Genomic DNA, 23,850 nt, shown 5'->3' with positions numbered 1-23,850 from the left:
AAATATGTTACAGTGGGAAGACAATGAACGGGCTGAGGCCCGACCACACATTATACCTAAAGCATCTCTATGTTAAAAAGCATTCCTAGGTAATGTCTAGCCTCTGAAAAAAATATGTAAAATCCATCGATAAATCTGGCAAAAGTCCCCAATATTTTGGGCATACTTGTGCTCTCACCTGAATGTAGCGCCACCTTGTAGGCGCCGAAGGTAACTGCGGCTCACAAAATGTTTTATCAGAAGGCAAGTTGAGAGGAATCCAAGAGGCAGATGTTCTTGGAAAGAGCCTCTGACTGCAGCAGGAAGGATGGATGCTTCAAATTTGCACAGTTTCCTGCCCATCGTCCTCTCACGTCCCGAACGCCCACGTCACTCCCCTGAATGCTCCTCATCTGCATAAAGAGAACACTCTGATAAAGGAGCAGAGTGGCGCAGCGGAAGCGTGCTGGGCCCATAACCCAGAGGTCAATGGATCGAAACCATCCTCTGCTAATTTTGCTTGATTTTTCTTCCAAGGACCAAGCTGTCATTTCCACGCTGCCGGAAAGGAAAAGCGCAAGCTTGTGCCAGCTAAGTGATATAAGACTTCTCAACTATCTGTGTCTGCTGAAATACAAGAGAGGGAGTGTCAAAGGATCCACCCTATACTTTGAAAGTAAAGACACACAATAATAAGCATACATGACTGGTGGGACCTTCAAACACTTTTCTGTGCAGGCTTTGAATTTCATTCTTCCCTTTTTGTTCTGCTCTTATCTATCTCCTGGACATTTCATGGAATGTTCTCTCTTTCTCTTCCCTGCTTTGCTTCCCTTGCTGCCTCTATATGTTATATATATATATTAATTGTACTGTTGCTTTCCATTCTTCTCATCTGCACAGCTTTGTCCTTGGTTTTAATCCCCAGTTCCTTACCCTCTGCAAATAACGTTCTACTGCTTTTCATGTTGGTATCTAAACCAAATGCACCATTGAAGCTGGTGCAAGATAGTCATTGATCTCTGGGTCATAATATTTAGAACCGAGAGCGCAAATGTCAGAGGGCGTTGGTGGTATAGTGGTGAGCATAGCTGCTTCCCAAGCAGTTGACCCGGGTTCGATTCCCGGCCAACGCAATGCAAATACTTATATATTCTGCAAGCAGGATATACTTTAATTCAACATTTCACAAAATGGAAATATCATGAACAGATTAATCAGCCATATATAAAGAAATAAACAAATACGTAGGCAAACCTCTCGATCGCCCCTTCTGCTACATTCATTGGCCTAATATATGATAAGTTTCATAAAGCAGAGTCACCACTCACATGTGCTGGTAATAAATATGTTACAGTGGGCAGACAATGAAAGGGCTGAGGCCCGACCAGACATTATAACTCTAGAATCTCTATGTTAGAAAGCATTTCTAGGCAATATCTAGCCTCTGAAAAAAATATACAAGATCCACCGATAAATCTGTCAAAAGTCCTTAACATTTTGTGCATACTTGTGCTCTCACCTGCATGTAGCGCCACCTTGTAGCTGTCGAAGGTACCTGCGGCTCACAAAATGTTTTATCAGAAGGCAAGTTGAGAGGAATCCAAGGGGCAGATGTCCATGGAAAGAGCGTCTCAATGCAGCAGGAAGGTTGGATGATTCAAATTTGCATAGTTTCCTGTCCAACGTCCACAACGCTCCCAAATGCTCAAAAGCCTCACACCGGGCAAGCCCTCACCGGGTAGATCTCTGGCACCCAGGTAAAGCCAAATCCTGAGCATGCTAGCGCTAGTATCACAGAGAGAGATATAGAGGTTCAAGAGCTGCTGTCTTGATAAAGGTTTGAAACGGCTAGTGCCTGAGAATGTCTGACTTTCAGTTATGACTGATTGCGAGAGGGGAAGATGAAGTTTTTCTATACCCAGCATGCCTTGTGATATACTTAGGCAAATGAGGTGAGAGCCCGACCAATCCCACGCTACTCTGCTGAATGCTCCTCATCTGCATAAAGAGAACACTTTCCCATAGCAGCAGAGTGGCGCAGCGGAAGCGTGCTGGGCCCATAACCCAGAGGTCGATGGATCGAAACCATCCTCTGCTAATTTTGCTTGATTTTGCTTCCAAGGACCAAGCTGTCATTTTAAGGCTGCCAGCAAGGAAAAGCACAAGCTTGTGCCAGCTATGGTAGAAACGACTTCTGAACTATCTGTGTCTGCTGAAATACAAGAGAGGGATCGTCAAGGGATCCACCCTGTACCTTGAAAGTAAAGACACACAATAATAAGCATAAATGACTGGTGGGACCTTCAAACACTTTTCTGGGCATGCTTTGAATATCATTCTTCCCTTTTTGTTCTGCTCTTATCTATCTCCTGGGCATTTCCTGGAATGTTCTCTCTTTCTTTTCCCTGCTTTGCTTCCCATGCTGCCTCTATATGTTCTTATCCATTATTTGTACTGCTGCTTACCATTCTTCTCTTCTTCACAGCTTTGTCCTTGGTTTCAATCCCAGTTCCTTACAATCTGCTAAAACCTTTCTACTGCTTCTCATGTTGGTATCTAAACCAAATGCACCATTGAAGCTGGTGCAAGATAGACATTGAACTCAGGGTCGTAATGTTTAGAACCGAGATTGCACAGATCAGAGGGCGTTGGTGGTATAGTGGTGAGCATAGCTGAGTTCCAAGCATTTGACCCGGGTTCGATTCCCGGCCAACGCAGTACCAATTCTTATATATTCTGCAATCAGGATATATTTTAATGCAACATGTCACAAAATGGAAATATCATGAACAGATTAATCAGCCATTATATAAAAAATAAACAAATATGTAGGCAAGCATCTCGATCGCCCCTTCTGCCATACTCATTGTCCTACTATATGATAAGTTTCATAAAGCAGAGTCACCACTCACATGAGCTGGTAATAAATATGTTACAGTGGGAAGACAATGAACGGGCTGAGGCCCGACCACACATTATACCTAAAGCATCTCTATGTTAAAAAGCATTCCTAGGTAATGTCTAGCCTCTGAAAAAAATATGTAAAATCCATCGATAAATCTGGCAAAAGTCCCCAATATTTTGGGCATACTTGTGCTCTCACCTGAATGTAGCGCCACCTTGTAGGCGCCGAAGGTAACTGCGGCTCACAAAATGTTTTATCAGAAGGCAAGTTGAGAGGAATCCAAGAGGCAGATGTCCTTGGAAAGAGCCTCTGACTGCAGCAGGAAGGATGAATGCTTCAAAATTGCACAGTTTCCTGCCCATCGTCCTCTCACGTCCCGAACGCCCACGTCACTCCCCTGAATGCTCCTCATCTGCATAAAGAGAACACTCTGAAAAAGGAGCAGAGTGGCGCAGCAGAAGCGTGCTGGGCCCATAACCCAGAGGTCGATGGATCGAAACCATCCTATGCTAATTTTGCTTGATTTTTCTTCCAAGGACCAAGCTGTCATTTCCACGCTGCCGGAAAGGAAAAGCGCAAGCTTGTGCCAGCTAAGTGATATAAGACTTCTCAACTATCTGTGTCTGCTGAAATACAAGAGAGGGAGTGTCAAAGGATCCACCCTGTACTTTGAAAGTAAAGACACACAATAATAAGCATACATGACTGGTGGGACCTTCAAACACTTTTCTGTGCAGGCTTTGAATTTCATTCTTCCCTTTTTGTTCTGCTCTTATCTATCTCCTGGGCATTTCATGGAATGTTCTCTCTTTCTCTTCCCTGCTTTGCTTCCCTTGCTGCCTCTATATGTTATATATATATTAATTGTACTGCTGCTTTCCATTCTTCTCTTCTGCACAGCTTTGTCCTTGGTTTTAATCCCCAGTTCCTTACCCTCTGCAAATAACGTTCTACTGCTTTTCATGTTGGTATCTAAACCAAATGCACCATTGAAGCAGGTGCAAGATAGTCATTGATCTCTGAGTCATAATATTTAGAACCGAGAGCGCAAATGTCAGAGGGCGTTGATGGTATAGTGGTGAGCATAGCTGCTTCCCAAGCAGTTGACCCGGGTTCGATTCCCGGCCAACGCAATGCAAATACTTATATATTCTGCAAGCAGGATATACTTTAATTCAACATTTCACAAAATGGAAATATCATGAACAGATTAATCAGCCATATATAAAGAAATAAACAAATACGTAGGCAAACCTCTCGATCGCCCCTTCTGCTATACTCATTGTCCTACTATATGATAAGTTTCATAAAGCAGAGTCACCACTCACATGAGCTGGTAATAAATATGTTACAGTGGGAAGACAATGAACGGGCTGAGGCCCGACCACACATTATAACTAAAGCATCTCTATGTTAAAAAGCATTCCTAGGTAATGTCTAGCCTCTGAAAAAAATATGTAAAATCCATCGATAAATCTGGCAAAAGTCCCCAATATTTTGGGCATACTTGTGCTCTCACCTGAATGTAGCGCCACCTTGTAGGCGCCGAAGGTAACTGCGGCTCACAAAATGTTTTATCAGAAGGCAAGTTGAGAGGAATCCAAGAGGCAGATGTCCTTGGAAAGAGCCTCTGACGGCAGCAGGAAGGATGGATGCTTCAAATTTGCACAGTTTCCTGCCCATCGTCCTCTCACGTCCCGAACGCCCACGTCACTCCCCTGAATGCTCCTCATCTGCATAAAGAGAACACTCTGAAAAAGGAGCAGAGTGGCGCAGCGGAAGCGTGCTGGGCCCATAACCCAGAGGTCGATGGATCGAAACCATCCTCTGCTAATTTTGCTTGATTTTTCTTCCAAGGACCAAGCTGTCATTTCCACGCTGCCGGAAAGGAAAAGCGCAAGCTTGTGCCAGCTAAGTGATATAAGACTTCTCAACTACCTGTGTCTGCTGAAATACAAGAGAGGGAGTGTCAAAGGATCCACCCTGTACTTTGAAAGTAAAGACACACAATAATAAGCATACATGACTGGTGGGACCTTCAAACACTTTTCTGTGCAGGCTTTGAATTTCATTCTTCCCTTTTTGTTCTGCTCTTATCTATCTCCTGGGCATTTCATGGAATGTTCTCTCTTTCTCTTCCCTGCTTTGCTTCCCTTGCTGCCTCTATATGTTATATATATATTAATTGTACTGCTGCTTTCCATTCTTCTCTTCTGCACAGCTTTGTCCTTGGTTTTAATCCCCAGTTCCTTACCCTCTGCAAATAACGTTCTACTGCTTTTCATGTTGATATCTAAACCAAATGCACCATTGAAGCTGGTGCAAGATAGTCATTGATCTCTGAGTCATAATATTTAGAACCGAGAGCGCAAATGTCAGAGGGCGTTGGTGGTACAGTGGTGAGCATAGCTGCTTCCCAAGCAGTTGACCTGGGTTCGATTCCCGGCCAACGCAATGCAAATACTTATATATTCTGCAAGCAGGATATACTTTAATTCAACATTTCACAAAATGGAAATATCATGAACAGATTAATCACCCATATATAAAGAAATAAACAAATACGTAGGCAAACCTCTTGATCGCCCCTTCTGCTACATTCATTGTCCTACTATATGATAAGTTTCATAAAGCAGAGTCACCACTCACATGTGCTGGTAATAAATATGTCACAGTGGGCAGACAATGAAAGGGCTGAGGCCCGATCAGACATTATAACTCTAGCATCTCTATGTTAGAAAGCATTTCTAGGCAATATCTAGCCTCTGAAAAAAATATACAAGATCCACCGATAAATCTGTCAAAAGTCCTTAACATTTTGTGCATACTTGTGCTCTCACTTGCATGTAGCGCCACCTTGTAGCTGTCGAAGGTAACTGCGGCTCACAAAATATTTTATCAGAAGGCAAGTTGAGAGGAATCCAAGAGGCAGATGTCCATGGAAAGAGCGTCTCACTGCAGCAGGAAGGTTGGATGATTCAAATTTGCATAGTTTCCTGTCCAACGTCCACAACGCTCCCAAACGCTCAAAAGCCTCGCCCTCACCGGGTAGATCTCTGGCACCCAGGTAAAGCCAAATCCTGAGCATGCTAGCGCTAGTATCACAGAGAGAGATATAGAGGGTTCAAGAGCTGCTGTCTTGATAAAGGTTTGAAACGGCTAGTGCCTGAGAGTGTCTGACTTTCAGTTATGACTGATTGTGAGAGGGGAAGATGAAGTTTTTCTATACCCAGCATGCCTTGCGATATACTTAGGCAATTGAGGTGAGAGCCCGACCAATCCCACGCTACTCTGCTGAATGCTCCTCATCTGCATAAAGAGAACACTTTCCCAAAGCAGCAGAGTGGCGCAGCGGAAGCGTGCTGGGCCCATAACCCAGAGGTCGATGGATCGAAACCATCCTCTGCTAATTTTGCTTGATTTTTCTTCCAAGGACCAAGCTGTCATTTCCAGGCTGCCAGCAAGGAAAAGCGCAAGCTTGTGCCAGCTATGGTAGAAACGACTTCTGAACTATCTGTGTCTGCTGAAATACAAGAGAGGGATCGTCAAAGGATCCACCCTGTACCTTGAAAGTAAAGACACACAATAATAAGCATAAATGACTGGTGGGACCTTCAAGCACTTTTCTGGGCATGCTTTGAATATCATTCTTCCCTTTTTGTTCTGCTCTTATCTATCTCCTGGGCATTTCCTTGAATGTTCTCTCTTTCTTTTCCCTGCTTTGCTTCCCATGCTGCCTCTATATGTTCATATCCATTATTTGTACTGCTGCTTACCATTCTTCTCTTCTTCACAGCTTTGTCCTTGGTTTCAATCCCAGTTCCTTACAATCTGCTAAAACCTTTCTACTGCTTCTCATGTAAGGTATCTAAACCAAATGCACCATTGAAGCTGGTGCAAGATAGACATTGAACTCAGGGTCGTAATGTTTAGAACCGAGATTGCACAGATCAGAGGGTGTTGGTGGTATAGTGGTGAGCATAGCTGCCTTCCAAGCAGTTGACCCGGGTTCGATTCCCGGCCAACGCAGTACCAATTCTTATATATTCTGCAATCAGGATATATTTTAATGCAACATGTCACAAAATGGAAATATCATGAACAGATTAATCAGCCATTATATAAAAAATAAACAAATATGTAGGCAAGCATCTCGATCGCCCCTTCTGCTATACTCATTGTCCTACTATATGATAAGTTTCATAAAGCAGAGTCACCACTCACATGAGCTGGTAATAAATATGTTACAGTGGGAAGACAATGAACGGGCTGAGGCCCAACCACACATTATAACTAAAGCATCTCTATGTTAAAAAGCATTCCTAGGTAATGTCTAGCCTCTGAAAAAAATATGTAAAATCCATCGATAAATCTGGCAAAAGTCCCCAATATTTTGGGCATACTTGTGCTCTCACCTGAATGTAGCGCCACCTTGTAGGCGCCGAAGGTAACTGCGGCTCACAAAATGTTTTATCAGAAGGCAAGTTGAGAGGAATCCAAGAGGCAGATGTCCTTGGAAAGAGCCTCTGACTGCAGCAGGAAGGATGGATGCTTCAAATTTGCACAGTTTCCTGCCCATCGTCCTCTCACGTCCCGAACGCCCACGTCACTCCCCTGAATGCTCCTCATCTGCATAAAGAGAACACTCTGAAAAAGGAGCAGAGTGGCGCAGCGGAAGCGTGCTGGGCCCATAACCCAGAGGTCGATGGATCGAAACCATCCTCTGCTAAATTTGCTTGATTTTTCTTCCAAGGACCAAGCTGTCATTTCCACGCTGCCGGAAAGGAAAAGCGCAAGCTTGTGCCAGCTAAGTGATATAAGACTTCTCAACTACCTGTGTCTGCTGAAATACAAGAGAGGGAGTGTCAAAGGATCCACCCTGTACTTTGAAAGTAAAGACACACAATAATAAGCATACATGACTGGTGGGACCTTCAAACACTTTTCTGTGCAGGCTTTGAATTTCATTCTTCCCTTTTTGTTCTGCTCTTATCTATCTCCTGGGCATTTCATGGAATGTTCTCTCTTTCTCTTCCCTGCTTTGCTTCCCTTGCTGCCTCTATATGTTATATATATATTAATTGTACTGCTGCTTTCCATTCTTCTCTTCTGCACAGCTTTGTCCTTGGTTTTAATCCCCAGTTCCTTACCCTCTGCAAATAACGTTCTACTGCTTTTCATGTTGATATCTAAACCAAATGCACCATTGAAGCTGGTGCAAGATAGTCATTGATCTCTGAGTCATAATATTTAGAACCGAGAGCGCAAATGTCAGAGGGCGTTGGTGGTATAGCGGTGAGCATAGCTGCTTCCCAAGCAGTTGACCCAGGTTCGATTCCCGGCCAACGCAATGCAAATACTTATATATTCTGCAAGCAGGATATACTTTAATTCAACATTTCACAAAATGGAAATATCATGAACAGATTAATCAGCCATATATAAAGAAATAAACAAATACGTAGGCAAACCTCTCGATTGCCCCTTCTGCTACATTCATTGTCCTAATATATGATAAGTTTCATAAAGCAGAGTCACCACTCACATGTGCTGGTAATAAATATGTTACAGTGGGCAGACAATGAAAGGGCTGAGGCCCGACCAGACATTATAACTCTAGCATCTCTATGTTAGAAAGCATTTCTAGGCAATATCTAGCCTCTGAAAAAAATATACAAGATCCACCGATAAATCTGTCAAAAGTCCTTAACATTTTGTGCATACTTGTGCTCTCACCTGCATGTAGCGCCACCTTGTAGCTGTCGAAGGTAACTGCGGCTCACAAAATGTTTTATCAGAAGGCAAGTTGAGAGGAATCCAAGAGGCAGATGTCCATGGAAAGAGCGTCTCACTGCAGCAGGAAGGTTGGATGATTCAAATTTGCATAGTTTCCTGTCCAACGTCCACAACGCTCCCAAACGCTCAAAAGCCTCACACCGGGTAGATCTCTGGCACCCAGGTAAAGCCAAATCCTGAGCATGCTAGCGCTAGTATCACAGAGAGAGATATAGAGGGTTCAAGAGCTGCTGTCTTGATAAAGGCTTGAAACGGCTAGTGCCTGAGAGTGTCTGACTTTCAGTTATGACTGATTGTGAGAGGGGAAGATGAAGTTTTTCTATACCCAGCATGCCTTGCGATATACTTAGGCAAATGAGGTGAGAGCCCGACCAATCCCACGCTACTCTGCTGAATGCTCCTCATCTGCATAAAGAGAACACTTTCCCAAAGCAGCAGAGTGGCGCAGCGGAAGCGTGCTGGGCCCATAACCCAGAGGTCGATGGATCGAAACCATCCTCTGCTAATTTTGCTTGATTTTTCTTCCAAGGACCAAGCTGTCATTTCCAGGCTGCCAGCAAGGAAAAGCGCAAGCTTGTGCCAGCTATGGTAGAAACGACTTCTGAACTATCTGTGTCTGCTGAAATACAAGAGAGGGATCGTCAAAGGATCCACCCTGTACCTTGAAAGTAAAGACACACAATAATAAGCATAAATGACAGGTGGGACCTTCACACACTTTTCTGGGCATGCTTTGAATATCATTCTTCCCTTTTTGTTCTGCTCTTATCTATCTCCTGGGCATTTCCTGGAATGTTCTCTCTTTCTTTTCCCTGCTTTGCTTCCCATGCTGCCTCTATATGTTCATATCCATTATTTGTACTGCTGCTTACCATTCTTCTCTTCTTCACAGCTTTGTCCTTGGTTTCAATCCCAGTTCCTTACAATCTGCTAAAACCTTTCTACTGCTTCTCATGTTGGTATCTAAACCAAATGCACCATTGAAGCTGGTGCAAGATAGACATTGAACTCAGTGTCGTAATGTTTAGAACCGAGATTGCACAGATCAGAGGGCGTTGGTGGTATAGTGGTGAGCATAGCTGCCTTCCAAGCAGTTGACCCGGGTTCGATTCCCGGCCAACGCAGTACCAATTCTTATATATTCTGCAATCAGGATATATTTTAATGCAACATGTCACAAAATGGAAATATCATGAACAGATTAATCAGCCATTATATAAAAAATAAACAAATATGTAGGCAAGCATCTCGATCGCCCCTTCTGCTATACTCATTGTCCTACTATATTATAAGTTTCATAAAGCAGAGTCACCACTCACATGAGCTGGTAATAAATATGTTACAGTGGGAAGACAATGAACGGGCTGAGGCCCGACCACACATTATAACTAAAGCATCTCTATGTTAAAAAGCATTCCTAGGTAATGTCTATCCTCTGAAAAAAATATGTAAAATCCATCGATAAATCTGGCAAAAGTCCCCAATATTTTGGGCACACTTGTGCTCTCACCTGAATGTAGCGCCACCTTGTAGGCGCCGAAGGTAACTGCGGCTCACAAAATGTTTTATCAGAAGGCAAGTTGAGAGGAATCCAAGAGGCAGATGTCCTTGGAAAGAGCCTCTGACTGCAGCAGGAAGGATGGATGCTTCAAATTTGCACAGTTTCCTGCCCATCGTCCTCTCACGTCCCGAACGCCCACGTCACTCCCCTGAGTGCTCCTCATCTGCATAAAGAGAACCTTCTGAAAAAGGAGCAGAGTGGCGCAGCGGAAGCGTGCTGGGCCCATAACCCAGAGGTCGATGGATCGAAACCATCCTCTGCTAATTTTGCTTGATTTTTCTTCCAAGGACCAAGCTGTCATTTCCACGCTGCCGGAAAGGAAAAGCGCAAGCTTGTGCCAGCTAAGTGATATAAGACTTCTCAACTACCTGTGTCTGCTGAAATACAAGAAAGGGAGTGTCAAAGGATCCACCCTGTACTTTGAAAGTAAAGACACACAATAATAAGCATACATGACTGGTGGGACCTTCAAACACCTTTCTGTGCAGGCTTTGAATTTCATTCTTCCCTTTTTGTTCTGCTCTTATCTATCTCCTGGGCATTTCCTGGAATGTTCTCTCTTTCTTTTCCCTGCTTTGCTTCCCATGCTGCCTCTATATGTTCATATCCATTATTTGTACTGCTGCTTACCATTCTTCTCTTCTTCACAGCTTTGTCCTTGGTTTCAATCCCAGTTCCTTACAATCTGCTAAAACCTTTCTACTGCTTCTCATGTTGGTATCTAAACCAAATGCACCATTGAAGCTGGTGCAAGATAGACATTGAACTCAGTGTCGTAATGTTTAGAACCGAGATTGCACAGATCAGAGGGCGTTGGTGGTATAGTGGTGAGCATAGCTGCCTTCCAAGCAGTTGACCCGGGTTCGATTCCCGGCCAACGCAGTACCAATTCTTATATATTCTGCAATCAGGATATATTTTAATGCAACATGTCACAAAATGGAAATATCATGAACAGATTAATCAGCCATTATATAAAAAATAAACAAATATGTAGGCAAGCATCTCGATCGCCCCTTCTGCTATACTCATTGTCCTACTATATTATAAGTTTCATAAAGCAGAGTCACCACTCACATGAGCTGGTAATAAATATGTTACAGTGGGAAGACAATGAACGGGCTGAGGCCCGACCACACATTATAACTAAAGCATCTCTATGTTAAAAAGCATTCCTAGGTAATGTCTATCCTCTGAAAAAAATATGTAAAATCCATCGATAAATCTGGCAAAAGTCCCCAATATTTTGGGCACACTTGTGCTCTCACCTGAATGTAGCGCCACCTTGTAGGCGCCGAAGGTAACTGCGGCTCACAAAATGTTTTATCAGAAGGCAAGTTGAGAGGAATCCAAGAGGCAGATGTCCTTGGAAAGAGCCTCTGACTGCAGCAGGAAGGATGGATGCTTCAAATTTGCACAGTTTCCTGCCCATCGTCCTCTCACGTCCCGAACGCCCACGTCACTCCCCTGAGTGCTCCTCATCTGCATAAAGAGAACCTTCTGAAAAAGGAGCAGAGTGGCGCAGCGGAAGCGTGCTGGGCCCATAACCCAGAGGTCGATGGATCGAAACCATCCTCTGCTAATTTTGCTTGATTTTTCTTCCAAGGACCAAGCTGTCATTTCCACGCTGCCGGAAAGGAAAAGCGCAAGCTTGTGCCAGCTAAGTGATATAAGACTTCTCAACTACCTGTGTCTGCTGAAATACAAGAAAGGGAGTGTCAAAGGATCCACCCTGTACTTTGAAAGTAAAGACACACAATAATAAGCATACATGACTGGTGGGACCTTCAAACACCTTTCTGTGCAGGCTTTGAATTTCATTCTTCCCTTTTTGTTCTGCTCTTATCTATCTCCTGGGCATTTCATGGAATGTCCTCTCTTTCTCTTCCCTGCTTTGCTTCCCTTGCTGCCTCTATATGTTATATATATATCAATTGTACTGCTGCTTTCCATTCTTCTCTTCTGCACAGCTTTGTCCTTGGTTTTAATCCCCAGTTCCTTACCCTCTGCAAATAACGTTCTACTGCTTTTCATGTTGGTATCTAAACCAAATGCACCATTGAAGCTGGTGCAAGATAGTCATTGATCTCTGAGTCATAATATTTAGAACCGAGAGCGCAAATGTCAGAGGGCGTTGGTGGTATAGTGGAGAGCATAGCTCCTTCCCAAGCAGTTGACCCGGGTTTGATTCCCGGCCAACGCAATGCAAATACTTATATATTCTGCATGCAGGATATACTTTAATTCAACATTTCACAAAATGGAAATATCATGAACAGATTAATCAGCCATATATAAAGAAATAAACAAATACGTAGGCAAACCTCTCGATCGCCCCTTCTGCTACATTCATTGTCCTAATATATGATAAGTTTCATAAAGCAGAGTCACCACTCACATGTGCTGGTAATAAATATGTTACAGTGGGCAGACAATGAAAGGGCTGAGGCCCGACCAGACATTATAACTCTAGCATCTCTATGTTAGAAAGCATTTCTAGGCAATATCTAGCCTCTGAAAAAAATATACAAGATCCACCGATAAATCTGTCAAAAGTCCTTAACATTTTGTGCATACTTGTGCTCTCACTTGCATGTAGCGCCACCTTGTAGCTGTCGAAGGTAACTGCGGCTCACAAAATATTTTATCAGAAGGCAAGTTGAGAGGAATCCAAGAGGCAGATGTCCATGGAAAGAGCGTCTCACTGCAGCAGGAAGGTTGGATGATTCAAATTTGCATAGTTTCCTGTCCAACGTCCACAACGCTCCCAAACGCTCAAAAGCCTCGCCCTCACCGGGTAGATCTCTGGCACCCAGGTAAAGCCAAATCCTGAGCATGCTAGCGCTAGTATCACAGAGAGAGATATAGAGGGTTCAAGAGCTGCTGTCTTGATAAAGGTTTGAAACGGCTAGTGCCTGAGAGTGTCTGACTTTCAGTTATGACTGATTGTGAGAGGGGAAGATGAAGTTTTTCTATACCCAGCATGCCTTGCGATATACTTAGGCAATTGAGGTGAGAGCCCGACCAATCCCACGCTACTCTGCTGAATGCTCCTCATCTGCATAAAGAGAACACTTTCCCAAAGCAGCAGAAGCGTGCTGGGCCCATAACCCAGAGGTCGATGGATCGAAACCATCCTCTGCTAATTTTGCTTGATTTTTCTTCCAAGGACCAAGCTGTCATTTCCAGGCTGCCAGCAAGGAAAAGCGCAAGCTTGTGCCAGCTATGGTAGAAACGACTTCTGAACTATCTGTGTCTGCTGAAATACAAGAGAGGGATCGTCAAAGGATCCACCCTGTACCTTGAAAGTAAAGACACACAATAATAAGCATAAATGACTGGTGGGACCTTCAAGCACTTTTCTGGGCATGCTTTGAATATCATTCTTCCCTTTTTGTTCTGCTCTTATCTATCTCCTGGGCATTTCCTTGAATGTTCTCTCTTTCTTTTCCCTGCTTTGCTTCCCATGCTGCCTCTATATGTTCATATCCATTATTTGTACTGCTGCTTACCATTCTTCTCTTCTTCACAGCTTTGTCCTTGGTTTCAATCCCAGTTCCTTACAATCTGCTAAAACCTTTCTACTGCTTCTCATGTAAGGTATCTAAACCAAATGCACCATTGAAGCTGGTGCAAGATAGACATTGAACTCAGGGTCGTAATGTTTAGAACCGAGATTGCACAGATCAGAGGGTGTTGGTGGTATAGTGGTGAGCATAGCTGCCTTCCAAGCAGTTGACCCGGGTTCGATTCCCGGCCAACGCAGTACCAATTCTTATATATTCTGCAATCAGGATATATTTTAATGCAACATGTCACAAAATGGAAATATCATGAACAGATTAATCAGCCATTATATAAAAAATAAACAAATATGTAGGCAAGCATCTCGATCGCCCCTTCTGCTATACTCATTGTCCTACTATATGATAAGTTTCATAAAGCAGAGTCACCACTCACATGAGCTGGTAATAAATATGTTACAGTGGGAAGACAATGAACGGGCTGAGGCCCAACCACACATTATAACTAAAGCATCTCTATGTTAAAAAGCATTCCTAGGTAATGTCTAGCCTCTGAAAAAAATATGTAAAATCCATCGATAAATCTGGCAAAAGTCCCCAATATTTTGGGCATACTTGTGCTCTCACCTGAATGTAGCGCCACCTTGTAGGCGCCGAAGGTAACTGCGGCTCACAAAATGTTTTATCAGAAGGCAAGTTGAGAGGAATCCAAGAGGCAGATGTCCTTGGAAAGAGCCTCTGACTGCAGCAGGAAGGATGGATGCTTCAAATTTGCACAGTTTCCTGCCCATCGTCCTCTCACGTCCCGAACGCCCACGTCACTCCCCTGAACGCTCCTCATCTGCATAAAGAGAACACTCTGAAAAAGGAGCAGAGTGGCGCAGCGGAAGCGTGCTGGGCCCATAACCCAGAGGTTGATGGATCGAAACCATCCTCTGCTAATTTTGCTTGATTTTTCTTCCAAGGACCAAGCTGTCATTTCCACGCTGCCGGAAAGGAAAAGCGCAAGCTTGTGCCAGCTAAGTGATATAAGACTTCTCAACTACCTGTGTCTGCTGAAATACAAGAGAGGGAGTGTCAAAGGATCCACCCTGTACTTTGAAAGTAAAGACACACAATAATAAGCATACATGACTGGTGGGACCTTCAAACACTTTTCTGTGCAGGCTTTGAATTTCATTCTTCCCTTTTTGTTCTGCTCTTATCTATCTCCTGGGCATTTCATGGAATGTTCTCTCTTTCTCTTCCCTGCTTTGCTTCCCTTGCTGCCTCTATATGTTATATATATAATAATTGTACTGCTGCTTTCCATTCTTCTCTTCTGCACAGCTTTGTCCTTGGTTTTAATCCCCAGTTCCTTACCCTCTGCAAATAACGTTCTACTGCTTTTCATGTTGATATCTAAACCAAATGCACCATTGAAGCTGGTGCAAGATAGTCATTGATCTCTGAGTCATAATATTTAGAACCGAGAGCGCAAATGTCAGAGGGCTTTGGTGGTATAGTGGTGAGCATAGCTGCTTCCCAAGCAGTTGACCCAGGTTCGATTCCCGGCCAACGCAATGCAAATACTTATATATTCTGCAAGCAGGATATACTTTAATTCAACATTTCACAAAATGGAAATATCATGAACAGATTAATCAGCCATATATAAAGAAATAAACAAATACGTAGGCAAACCTCTCGATTGCCCCTTCTGCTACATTCATTGTCCTAATATATGATAAGTTTCATAAAGCAGAGTCACCACTCACATGTGCTGGTAATAAATATGTTACAGTGGGCAGACAATGAAAGGGCTGAGGCCCGACCAGACATTATAACTCTAGCATCTCTATGTTAGAAAGCATTTCTAGGCAATATCTAGCCTCTGAAAAAAATATACAAGATCCACCGATAAATCTGTCAAAAGTCCTTAACATTTTGTGCATACTTGTGCTCTCACCTGCATGTAGCGCCACCTTGTAGCTGTCGAAGGTAACTGCGGCTCACAAAATGTTTTATCAGAAGGCAAGTTGAGAGGAATCCAAGAGGCAGATGTCCATGGAAAGAGCGTCTCACTGCAGCAGGAAGGTTGGATGATTCAAATTTGCATAGTTTCCTGTCCAACGTCCACAACGCTCCCAAACGCTCAAAAGCCTCACACCGGGCAAGCCCTCACCGGGTAGATCTCTGGCACCCAGGTAAAGCCAAATCCTGAGCATGCTAGCGCTAGTATCACAGAGAGAGATATAGAGGGTTCAAGAGCTGCTGTCTTGATAAAGGTTTGAAACGGCTAGTGCCTGAGAGTGTCTGACTTTCAGTTATGACTGATTGTGAGAGGGGAAGATGAAGTTTTTCTATACCCAGCATGCCTTGCGATATACTTAGGCAAATGAGGTGAGAGCCCGACCAATCCCACGCTACTCTGCTGAATGCTCCTCATCTGCATAAAGAGAACACTTTCCCAAAGCAGCAGAGTGGCGCAGCGGAAGCGTGCTGGGCCCATAACCCAGAGGTCGATGGATCGAAACCATCCTCTGCTAATTTTGCTTGATTTTTCTTCCAAGGACCAAGCTGTCATTTCCAGGCTGCCAGCAAGGAAAAGCGCAAGCTTGTGCCAGCTATGGTAGAAACGACTTCTGAACTATCTGTGTCTGCTGAAATACAAGAGAGGGATCGTCAAAGGATCCACCCTGTACCTTGAAAGTAAAGACACACAATAATAAGCATAAATGACTGGTGGGACCTTCACACACTTTTCTGGGCATGCTTTGAATATCATTCTTCCCTTTTTGTTCTGCTCTTATCTATCTCCTGGGCATTTCCTGGAATGTTCTCTCTTTCTTTTCGCTGCTTTGCTTCCCATGCTGCCTCTATATGTTCATATCCATTATTTGTACTGCTGCTTACCATTCTTCTCTTCTTCACAGCTTTGTCCTTGGCTTCAATCCCAGTTCCTTACAATCTGCTAAAACCTTTCTACTGCTTCTCATGTTGGTATCTAAACCAAATGCACCATTGAAGCTGGTGCAAGATAGACATTGAACTCAGGGTCGTAATGTTTAGAACCGAGATTGCACAGATCAGAGGGCGTTGGTGGTATAGTGGTGAGCATAGCTGCCTTCCAAGCAGTTGACCCGGGTTCGATTCCCGGCCAACGCAGTACCAATTCTTATATATTCTGCAATCAGGATATATTTTAATGCAACATGTCACAAAATGGAAATATCATGAACAGATTAATCAGCCAATATATAAAAAATAAACAAATATGTAGGCAAGCATCTCGATCGCCCCTTCTGCTATACTCATTGTCCTACTATATGATAAGTTTCATAAAGCAGAGTCACCACTCACATGAGCTGGTAATAAATATGTTACAGTGGGAAGACAATGAACGGGCTGAGGCCCGACCACACATTATAACTAAAGCATCTCTATGTTAAAAAGCATTCCTAGGTAATGTCTAGCCTCTGAAAAAAATATGTAAAATCCATCGATAAATCTGCCAAAAGTCCCCAATATTTTGGGCATACTTGTGCTCTCACCTGAATGTAGCGCCACCTTGTAGGCGCCGAAGGTAACTGCGGCTCACAAAATGTTTTATCAGAAGGCAAGTTGAGAGGAATCCAAGAGGCAGATGTCCTTGGAAAGAGCCTCTGACTGCAGCAGGAAGGATGGATGCTTCAAATTTGCACAGTTTCCTGCCCATCGTCCTCTCACGTCCCGAACGCCCACGTCACTCCCCTGAATGCTCCTCATCTGCATAAAGAGAACCTTCTGAAAAAGGAGCAGAGTGGCGCAGCGGAAGCGTGCTGGGCCCATAACCCAAAGGTCGATGGATCGAAACCATCCTCTGCTAATTTTGCTTGATTTTTCTTCCAAGGACCAAGCTGTCATTTCCACGCTGCCGGAAAGGAAAAGCGCAAGCTTGTGCCAGCTAAGTGATATAAGACTTCTCAACTACCTGTGTCTGCTGAAATACAAGAGAGGGAGTGTCAAAGGATCCACCCTGTACTTTGAAAGTAAAGACACACAATAATAAGCATACATGACTGGTGGGACCTTCAAACACTTTTCTGTGCAGGCTTTGAATTTCATTCTTCCCTTTTTGTTCTGCTCTTATCTATCTCCTGGGCATTTCATGGAATGTTCTCTCTTTCTCTTCCCTGCTTTGCTTCCCTTGCTGCCTCTATATGTTATATATATATCAATTGTACTGCTGCTTTCCATTCTTCTCTTCTGCACAGCTTTGTCCTTGGTTTTAATCCCCAGTTCCTTACCCTCTGCAAATAACGTTCTACTGCTTTTCATGTTGGTATCTAAACCAAATGCACCATTGAAGCTGGTGCAAGATAGTCATTGATCTCTGAGTCATAATATTTAGAACCGAGAGCGCAAATGTCAGAGGGCATTGGTGGTATAGTGGAGAGCATAGCTCCTTCCCAAGCAGTTGACCCGGGTTTGATTCCCGGCCAACGCAATGCAAATACTTATATATTCTGCATGCAGGATATACTTTAATTCAACATTTCACAAAATGGAAATATCATGAACAGATTAATCAGCCATATATAAAGAAATAAACAAATACGTAGGCAAACCTCTCGATCGCCCCTTCTGCTACATTCATTGTCCTAATATATGATAAGTTTCATAAAGCAGAGTCACCACTCACATGTGCTGGTAATAAATATGTTACAGTGGGCAGACAATGAAAGGGCTGAGGCCCGACCAGACATTATAACTCTAGCATCTCTATGTTAGAAAGCATTTCTAGGCAATATCTAGCCTCTGAAAAAAATATACAAGATCCACCGATAAATCTGTCAAAAGTCCTTAACATTTTGTGCATACTTGTGCTCTCACCTGCATGTAGCGCCACCTTGTAGCTGTCGAAGGTAACTGCGGCTCACAAAATGCTTTATCAGAAGGCAAGTTGAGAGGAATCCAAGAGGCAGATGTCCATGGAAAGAGCGTCTCACTGCAGCAGGAAGGTTGGATGATTCAAATTTGCATAGTTTCCTGTCCAACGTCCACAACGCTCCCAAACGCTCAAAAGCCTCACACCGGGCAAGCCCTCACCGGGTAGATCTCTGGCACCCAGGTAAAGACAAATCCTGAGCATGCTAGCGCTAGTATCACAGAGAGAGATATAGAGGGTTCAAGAGCTGCTGTCTTGATAAAGGTTTGAAACGGCTAGTGCCTGAGAGTGTCTGACTTTCAGTTATGACTGATTGTGAGAGGGGAAGATGAAGTTTTTCTATACCCAGCATGCCTTGCGATATACTTAGGCAAATGAGGTGAGAGCCCGACCAATCCCACGCTACTCTGCTGAATGCTCCTCATCTGCATGAAGAGAACACTTTCCCAAAGCAGCAGAGTGGCGCAGCGGAAGCGTGCTGGGCCCATAACCCAGAGGTCGATGGATCGAAACCATCCTCTGCTAATTTTGCTTGATTTTTCTTCCAAGGACCAAGCTGTCATTTCCAGGCTGCCAGCAAGGAAAAGCGCAAGCTTGTGCCAGCTATGGTAGAAACGACTTCTGAACTATCTGTGTCTGCTGAAATACAAGAGAGGGATCGTCAAAGGATCCACCCTGTACCTTGAAAGTAAAGACACACAATAATAAGCATAAATGACTGGTGGGACCTTCACACACTTTTCTGGGCATGCTTTGAATATCATTCTTCCCTTTTTGTTCTGCTCTTATCTATCTCCTGGGCATTTCCTGGAATGTTCTCTCTTTCTTTTCCCTGCTTTGCTTCCCATGCTGCCTCTATATGTTCATATCCATTATTTGTACTGCTGCTTACCATTCTTCTCTTCTTCACAGCTTTGTCCTTGGTTTCAATCCCAGTTCCTTACAATCTGCTAAAACCTTTCTACTGCTTCTCATGTTGGTATCTAAACCAAATGCACCATTGAAGCTGGTGCAAGATAGACATTGAACTCAGGGTCGTAATGTTTAGAACCGAGATTGCACAGATCAGAGGGCGTTGGTGGTATAGTGGTGAGCATAGCTGCCTTCCAAGCAGTTGACCCGGGTTCGATTCCCGGCCAACGCAGTACCAATTCTTATATATTCTGCAATCAGGATATATTTTAATGCAACATGTCACAAAATGGAAATATCATGAACAGATTAATCAGCCATTATATAAAAAATAAACAAATATGTAGGCAAGCATCTCGATCGCCCCTTCTGCTATACTCATTGTCCTACTGTATGATAAGTTTCATAAAGCAGAGTCACCACTCACATGAGCTGGTAATAAATATGTTACAGTGGGAAGACAATGAACGGGCTGAGGCCCGACCACACATTATAACTAAAGCATCTCTATGTTAAAAAGCATTCCTAGGTAATGTCTAGCCTCTGAAAAAAATATGTAAAATCCATCGATAAATCTGGCAAAAGTCCCCAATATTTTGGGCATACTTGTGCTCTCACCTGAATGTAGCGCCACCTTGTAGGCGCCGAAGGTAACTGCGGCTCACAAAATGTTTTATCAGAAGGCAAGTTGAGAGGAATCCAAGAGGCAGATGTCCTTGGAAAGAGCCTCTGACTGCAGCAGGAAGGATGGATGCTTCAAATTTGCACAGTTTCCTGCCCATCGTCCTCTCACGTCCCGAACGCCCACGTCACTCCCCTGAATGCTCCTCATCTGCATAAAGAGAACCCTCTGAAAAAGGAGCAGAGTGGCGCAGCGGAAGCGTGCTGGGCCCATAACCCAGAGGTCGATGGATCAAAACCATCCTCTGCTAATTTTGCTTGATTTTTCTTCCAAGGACCAAGCTGTCATTTCCACGCTGCCGGAAAGGAAAAGCGCAAGCTTGTGCCAGCTAAGTGATATAAGACTTCTCAACTACCTGTGTCTGCTGAAATACAAGAGAGGGAGTGTCAAAGGATCCACCCTGTACTTTGAAAGTAAAGACACACAATAATAAGCATACATGACTGATGGGACCTTCAAACACTTTTCTGTGCAGGCTTTGAATTTCATTCTTCCCTTTTTGTTCTGCTCTTATCTATCTCCTGGGCATTTCATGGAATGTTCTCTCTTTCTCTTCCCTGCTTTGCTTCCCTTGCTGCCTCTATATGTTATTTATATATTAATTGTACTGCTGCTTTCCATTCTTCTCTTCTGCACAGCTTTGTCCTTGGTTTTAATCCCCAGTTCCTTACCCTCTGCAAATAACGTTCTACTGCTTTTCATGTTGGTATCTAAACCAAATGCACCATTGAAGCTGGTGCAAGATAGTCATTGATCTCTGAGTCATAATATTTAGAACCGAGAGCGCAAATGTCAGAGGGCGTTGGTGGTATAGTGGTGAGCATAGCTGCTTCCCAAGCAGTTGACCCGGGTTTGATTCCCGGCCAACGCAATGCAAATACTTATATATTCTGCAAGCAGGATATACTTTAATTCAACATTTCACAAAATGGAAATATCATGAACAGATTAATCAGCCATATATAAAGAAATAAACAAATACGTAGGCAAACCTCTCGATCGCCCCTTCTGCTACATTCATTGTCCTAATATATGATAAGTTTCATAAAGCAGAGTCACCACTCACTTGTGCTGGTAATAAATATGTTACAGTGGGCAGACAATGAAAGGGCTGAGGCCCGACCAGACATTATAACTCTAGCATCTCTATGTTAGAAAGCATTTCTAGACAATATCTAGCCTCTGAAAAAAATATACAAGATCCACCGATAAATCTGTCAAAAGTCCTTAACATTTTGTGCATACTTGTGCTCTCACCTGCATGTAGCGCCACCTTGTAGCTGTCGAAGGTAACTGCGGCTCACAAAATGCTTTATCAGAAGGCAAGTTGAGAGGAATCCAAGAGGCAGATGTCCATGGAAAGAGCGTCTCACTGCAGCAGGAAGGTTGGATGATTCAAATTTGCATAGTTTCCTGTCCAACGTCCACAACGCTCCCAAACGCTCAAAAGCCTCACACCGGGCAAGCCCTCACCGGGTAGATCTCTGGCACCCAGGTAAAGACAAATCCTGAGCATGCTAGCGCTAGTATCACAGAGAGAGATATAGAGGGTTCAAGAGCTGCTGTCTTGATAAAGGTTTGAAACGGCTAATGCCTGAGAGTGTCTGACTTTCAGTTATGACTGATTGTGAGAGGGGAAGATTAAGTTTTTCTATACCCAGCATGCCTTGCGATATACTTAGGCAAATGAGGTGAGAGCCCGACCAATCCCACGCTACTCTGCTGAATGCTCCTCATCTGCATAAAGAGAACACTTTCCCAAAGCAGCAGAGTGGCGCAGCGGAAGCGTGCTGGGCCCATAACCCAGAGGTCGATGGATCGAAACCATCCTCTGCTAATTTTGCTTGATTTTTCTTCCAAGGACCAAGCTGTCATTTCCAGGCTGCCAGCAAGGAAAAGCGCAAGCTTGTGCCAGCTATGGTAGAAACGACTTCTGAACTATCTGTGTCTGCTGAAATACAAGAGAGGGATCGTCAAAGGATCCACCCATGTTCCTTGAAAGTAAAGACACACAATAATAAGCATAAATGACTGGTGGGACCTTCACACACTTTTCTGGGCATGCTTTGAATATCATTCTTCCCTTTTTGTTCTGCTCTTATCTATCTCCTGGGCATTTCCTGGAATGTTCTCTCTTTCTTTTCCCTGCTTTGCTTCCCATGCTGCCTCTATATGTTCATATCCATTATTTGTACTGCTGCTTACCATTCTTCTCTTCTTCACAGCTTTGTCCTTGGTTTCAATCCCAGTTCCTTACAATCTGCTAAAACCTTTCTACTGCTTCTCATGTTGGTATCTAAACCAAATGCACCATTGAAGCTGGTGCAAGATAGACATTGAACTCAGGGTCGTAATGTTTAGAACCGAGCTTGCACAGATCAGAGGGCGTTGGTGGTATAGTGGTGAGCATAGCTGCCTTCCAAGCAGTTGACCCGGGTTCGATTCCCAGCCAACGCAGTACCAATTCTTATATATTCTGCAATCAGGATATATTTTAATGCAACATGTCACAAAATGGAAATATCATGAACAGATTAATCAGCCATTATATAAAAAATAAACAAATATGTAGGCAAGCATCTCGATCGCCCCTTCTGCTATACTCATTGTCCTACTATATGATAAGTTTCATAAAGCAGAGTCACCACTCACATGAGCTGGTAATAAATATGTTACAGTGGGAAGACAATGAACGGGCTGAGGCCCGACCACACATTATAACTAAAGCATCTCTATGTTAAAAAGCATTCCTAGGTAATGTCTAGCCTCTGAAAAAAATATGTAAAATCCATCGATAAATCTGGCAAAAGTCCCCAATATTTTGGGCATACTTGTGCTCTCACCTGAATGTAGCGCCACCTTGTAGGCGCCGAAGGTAACTGCGGCTCACAAAATGTTTTATCAGAAGGCAAGTTGAGAGGAATCCAAGAGGCAGATGTCCTTGGAAAGAGCCTCTGACTGCAGCAGGAAGGATGGATGCTTCAAATTTGCACAGTTTCCTGCCCATCGTCCTCTCACGTCCCGAACGCCCACGTCACTCCCCTGAATGCTCCTCATCTGCATAAAGAGAACCTTCTGAAAAAGGAGCAGAGTGGCGCAGCGGAAGCGTGCTGGGCCCATAACCCAGAGGTTGATGGATCGAAACCATCCTCTGCTAATTTTGCTTGATTTTTCTTCCAAGGACCAAGCTGTCATTTCCACGCTGCCGGAAAGGAAAAGCGCAAGCTTGTGCCAGCTAAGTGATATAAGACTTCTCAACTACCTGTGTCTGCTGAAATACAAGAGAGGGAGTGTCAAAGGATCCACCCTGTACTTTGAAAGTAAAGACACACAATAATAAGCATACATGACTGGTGGGACCTTCAAACACTTTTCTGTGCAGGCTTTGAATTTCATTCTTCCCTTTTTGTTCTGCTCTTATCTATCTCCTGGGCATTTCATGGAATGTTCTCTCTTTCTCTTCCCTGCTTTGCTTCCCTTGCTGCCTCTATATGTTATATATATATTAATTGTACTGCTGCTTTCCATTCTTCTCTTCTGCACAGCTTTGTCCTTGGTTTTAATCCCCAGTTCCTTACC

General features: G+C 43.6%; 23 non-coding genes across 23 annotated transcripts; all 23 read left to right on the top strand.

The window, feature by feature from the left end:
• Positions 1 to 1,043: 1,043 nt before the first annotated feature.
• Positions 1,044 to 1,115, top strand: TRNAG-CCC (transfer RNA glycine (anticodon CCC)). Its single transcript has one exon. It is a non-coding gene; the product is annotated as a tRNA-Gly (tRNA).
• Positions 1,116 to 2,008: 893 nt separating this feature from the next.
• Positions 2,009 to 2,080, top strand: TRNAM-CAU (transfer RNA methionine (anticodon CAU)). The gene has a single exon. It is a non-coding gene; the product is annotated as a tRNA-Met (tRNA).
• Positions 2,081 to 3,948: 1,868 nt separating this feature from the next.
• On the top strand, positions 3,949 to 4,020 carry TRNAG-CCC (transfer RNA glycine (anticodon CCC)). Its single transcript has one exon. It is a non-coding gene; the product is annotated as a tRNA-Gly (tRNA).
• Positions 4,021 to 4,648: 628 nt separating this feature from the next.
• On the top strand, positions 4,649 to 4,720 carry TRNAM-CAU (transfer RNA methionine (anticodon CAU)). The gene has a single exon. It is a non-coding gene; the product is annotated as a tRNA-Met (tRNA).
• Positions 4,721 to 5,269: 549 nt separating this feature from the next.
• TRNAG-CCC (transfer RNA glycine (anticodon CCC)) lies at positions 5,270 to 5,341 on the top strand. The gene has a single exon. It is a non-coding gene; the product is annotated as a tRNA-Gly (tRNA).
• An 883-nt stretch (positions 5,342 to 6,224) lies between these two features.
• On the top strand, positions 6,225 to 6,296 carry TRNAM-CAU (transfer RNA methionine (anticodon CAU)). The gene has a single exon. It is a non-coding gene; the product is annotated as a tRNA-Met (tRNA).
• Positions 6,297 to 6,844: 548 nt separating this feature from the next.
• Positions 6,845 to 6,916, top strand: TRNAG-UCC (transfer RNA glycine (anticodon UCC)). Its single transcript has one exon. It is a non-coding gene; the product is annotated as a tRNA-Gly (tRNA).
• A 628-nt stretch (positions 6,917 to 7,544) lies between these two features.
• On the top strand, positions 7,545 to 7,616 carry TRNAM-CAU (transfer RNA methionine (anticodon CAU)). The gene has a single exon. It is a non-coding gene; the product is annotated as a tRNA-Met (tRNA).
• A 549-nt stretch (positions 7,617 to 8,165) lies between these two features.
• TRNAG-CCC (transfer RNA glycine (anticodon CCC)) lies at positions 8,166 to 8,237 on the top strand. The gene has a single exon. It is a non-coding gene; the product is annotated as a tRNA-Gly (tRNA).
• Positions 8,238 to 9,116: 879 nt separating this feature from the next.
• On the top strand, positions 9,117 to 9,188 carry TRNAM-CAU (transfer RNA methionine (anticodon CAU)). The gene has a single exon. It is a non-coding gene; the product is annotated as a tRNA-Met (tRNA).
• A 547-nt stretch (positions 9,189 to 9,735) lies between these two features.
• Positions 9,736 to 9,807, top strand: TRNAG-UCC (transfer RNA glycine (anticodon UCC)). The gene has a single exon. It is a non-coding gene; the product is annotated as a tRNA-Gly (tRNA).
• A 628-nt stretch (positions 9,808 to 10,435) lies between these two features.
• On the top strand, positions 10,436 to 10,507 carry TRNAM-CAU (transfer RNA methionine (anticodon CAU)). Its single transcript has one exon. It is a non-coding gene; the product is annotated as a tRNA-Met (tRNA).
• Positions 10,508 to 11,054: 547 nt separating this feature from the next.
• TRNAG-UCC (transfer RNA glycine (anticodon UCC)) lies at positions 11,055 to 11,126 on the top strand. The gene has a single exon. It is a non-coding gene; the product is annotated as a tRNA-Gly (tRNA).
• A 628-nt stretch (positions 11,127 to 11,754) lies between these two features.
• On the top strand, positions 11,755 to 11,826 carry TRNAM-CAU (transfer RNA methionine (anticodon CAU)). The gene has a single exon. It is a non-coding gene; the product is annotated as a tRNA-Met (tRNA).
• Positions 11,827 to 13,937: 2,111 nt separating this feature from the next.
• TRNAG-UCC (transfer RNA glycine (anticodon UCC)) lies at positions 13,938 to 14,009 on the top strand. The gene has a single exon. It is a non-coding gene; the product is annotated as a tRNA-Gly (tRNA).
• A 1,249-nt stretch (positions 14,010 to 15,258) lies between these two features.
• TRNAG-CCC (transfer RNA glycine (anticodon CCC)) lies at positions 15,259 to 15,330 on the top strand. The gene has a single exon. It is a non-coding gene; the product is annotated as a tRNA-Gly (tRNA).
• An 894-nt stretch (positions 15,331 to 16,224) lies between these two features.
• Positions 16,225 to 16,296, top strand: TRNAM-CAU (transfer RNA methionine (anticodon CAU)). Its single transcript has one exon. It is a non-coding gene; the product is annotated as a tRNA-Met (tRNA).
• Positions 16,297 to 16,843: 547 nt separating this feature from the next.
• On the top strand, positions 16,844 to 16,915 carry TRNAG-UCC (transfer RNA glycine (anticodon UCC)). The gene has a single exon. It is a non-coding gene; the product is annotated as a tRNA-Gly (tRNA).
• A 2,215-nt stretch (positions 16,916 to 19,130) lies between these two features.
• On the top strand, positions 19,131 to 19,202 carry TRNAM-CAU (transfer RNA methionine (anticodon CAU)). The gene has a single exon. It is a non-coding gene; the product is annotated as a tRNA-Met (tRNA).
• Positions 19,203 to 19,749: 547 nt separating this feature from the next.
• Positions 19,750 to 19,821, top strand: TRNAG-UCC (transfer RNA glycine (anticodon UCC)). Its single transcript has one exon. It is a non-coding gene; the product is annotated as a tRNA-Gly (tRNA).
• Positions 19,822 to 21,070: 1,249 nt separating this feature from the next.
• On the top strand, positions 21,071 to 21,142 carry TRNAG-CCC (transfer RNA glycine (anticodon CCC)). The gene has a single exon. It is a non-coding gene; the product is annotated as a tRNA-Gly (tRNA).
• An 894-nt stretch (positions 21,143 to 22,036) lies between these two features.
• TRNAM-CAU (transfer RNA methionine (anticodon CAU)) lies at positions 22,037 to 22,108 on the top strand. Its single transcript has one exon. It is a non-coding gene; the product is annotated as a tRNA-Met (tRNA).
• Positions 22,109 to 22,656: 548 nt separating this feature from the next.
• On the top strand, positions 22,657 to 22,728 carry TRNAG-UCC (transfer RNA glycine (anticodon UCC)). Its single transcript has one exon. It is a non-coding gene; the product is annotated as a tRNA-Gly (tRNA).
• The last annotated feature ends 1,122 nt before the right edge of the window (positions 22,729 to 23,850 follow it).

The sequence above is a fragment of the Lissotriton helveticus genome, chromosome 11 (assembly GCF_964261635.1).
Source record: "Lissotriton helveticus chromosome 11, aLisHel1.1, whole genome shotgun sequence".
Lineage (NCBI taxonomy): Eukaryota > Metazoa > Chordata > Amphibia > Caudata > Salamandridae > Lissotriton > Lissotriton helveticus.
The sequence above is the reverse complement of the archived record's forward strand: the minus strand, read 5'-3'. Positions and strand labels throughout refer to the sequence as shown.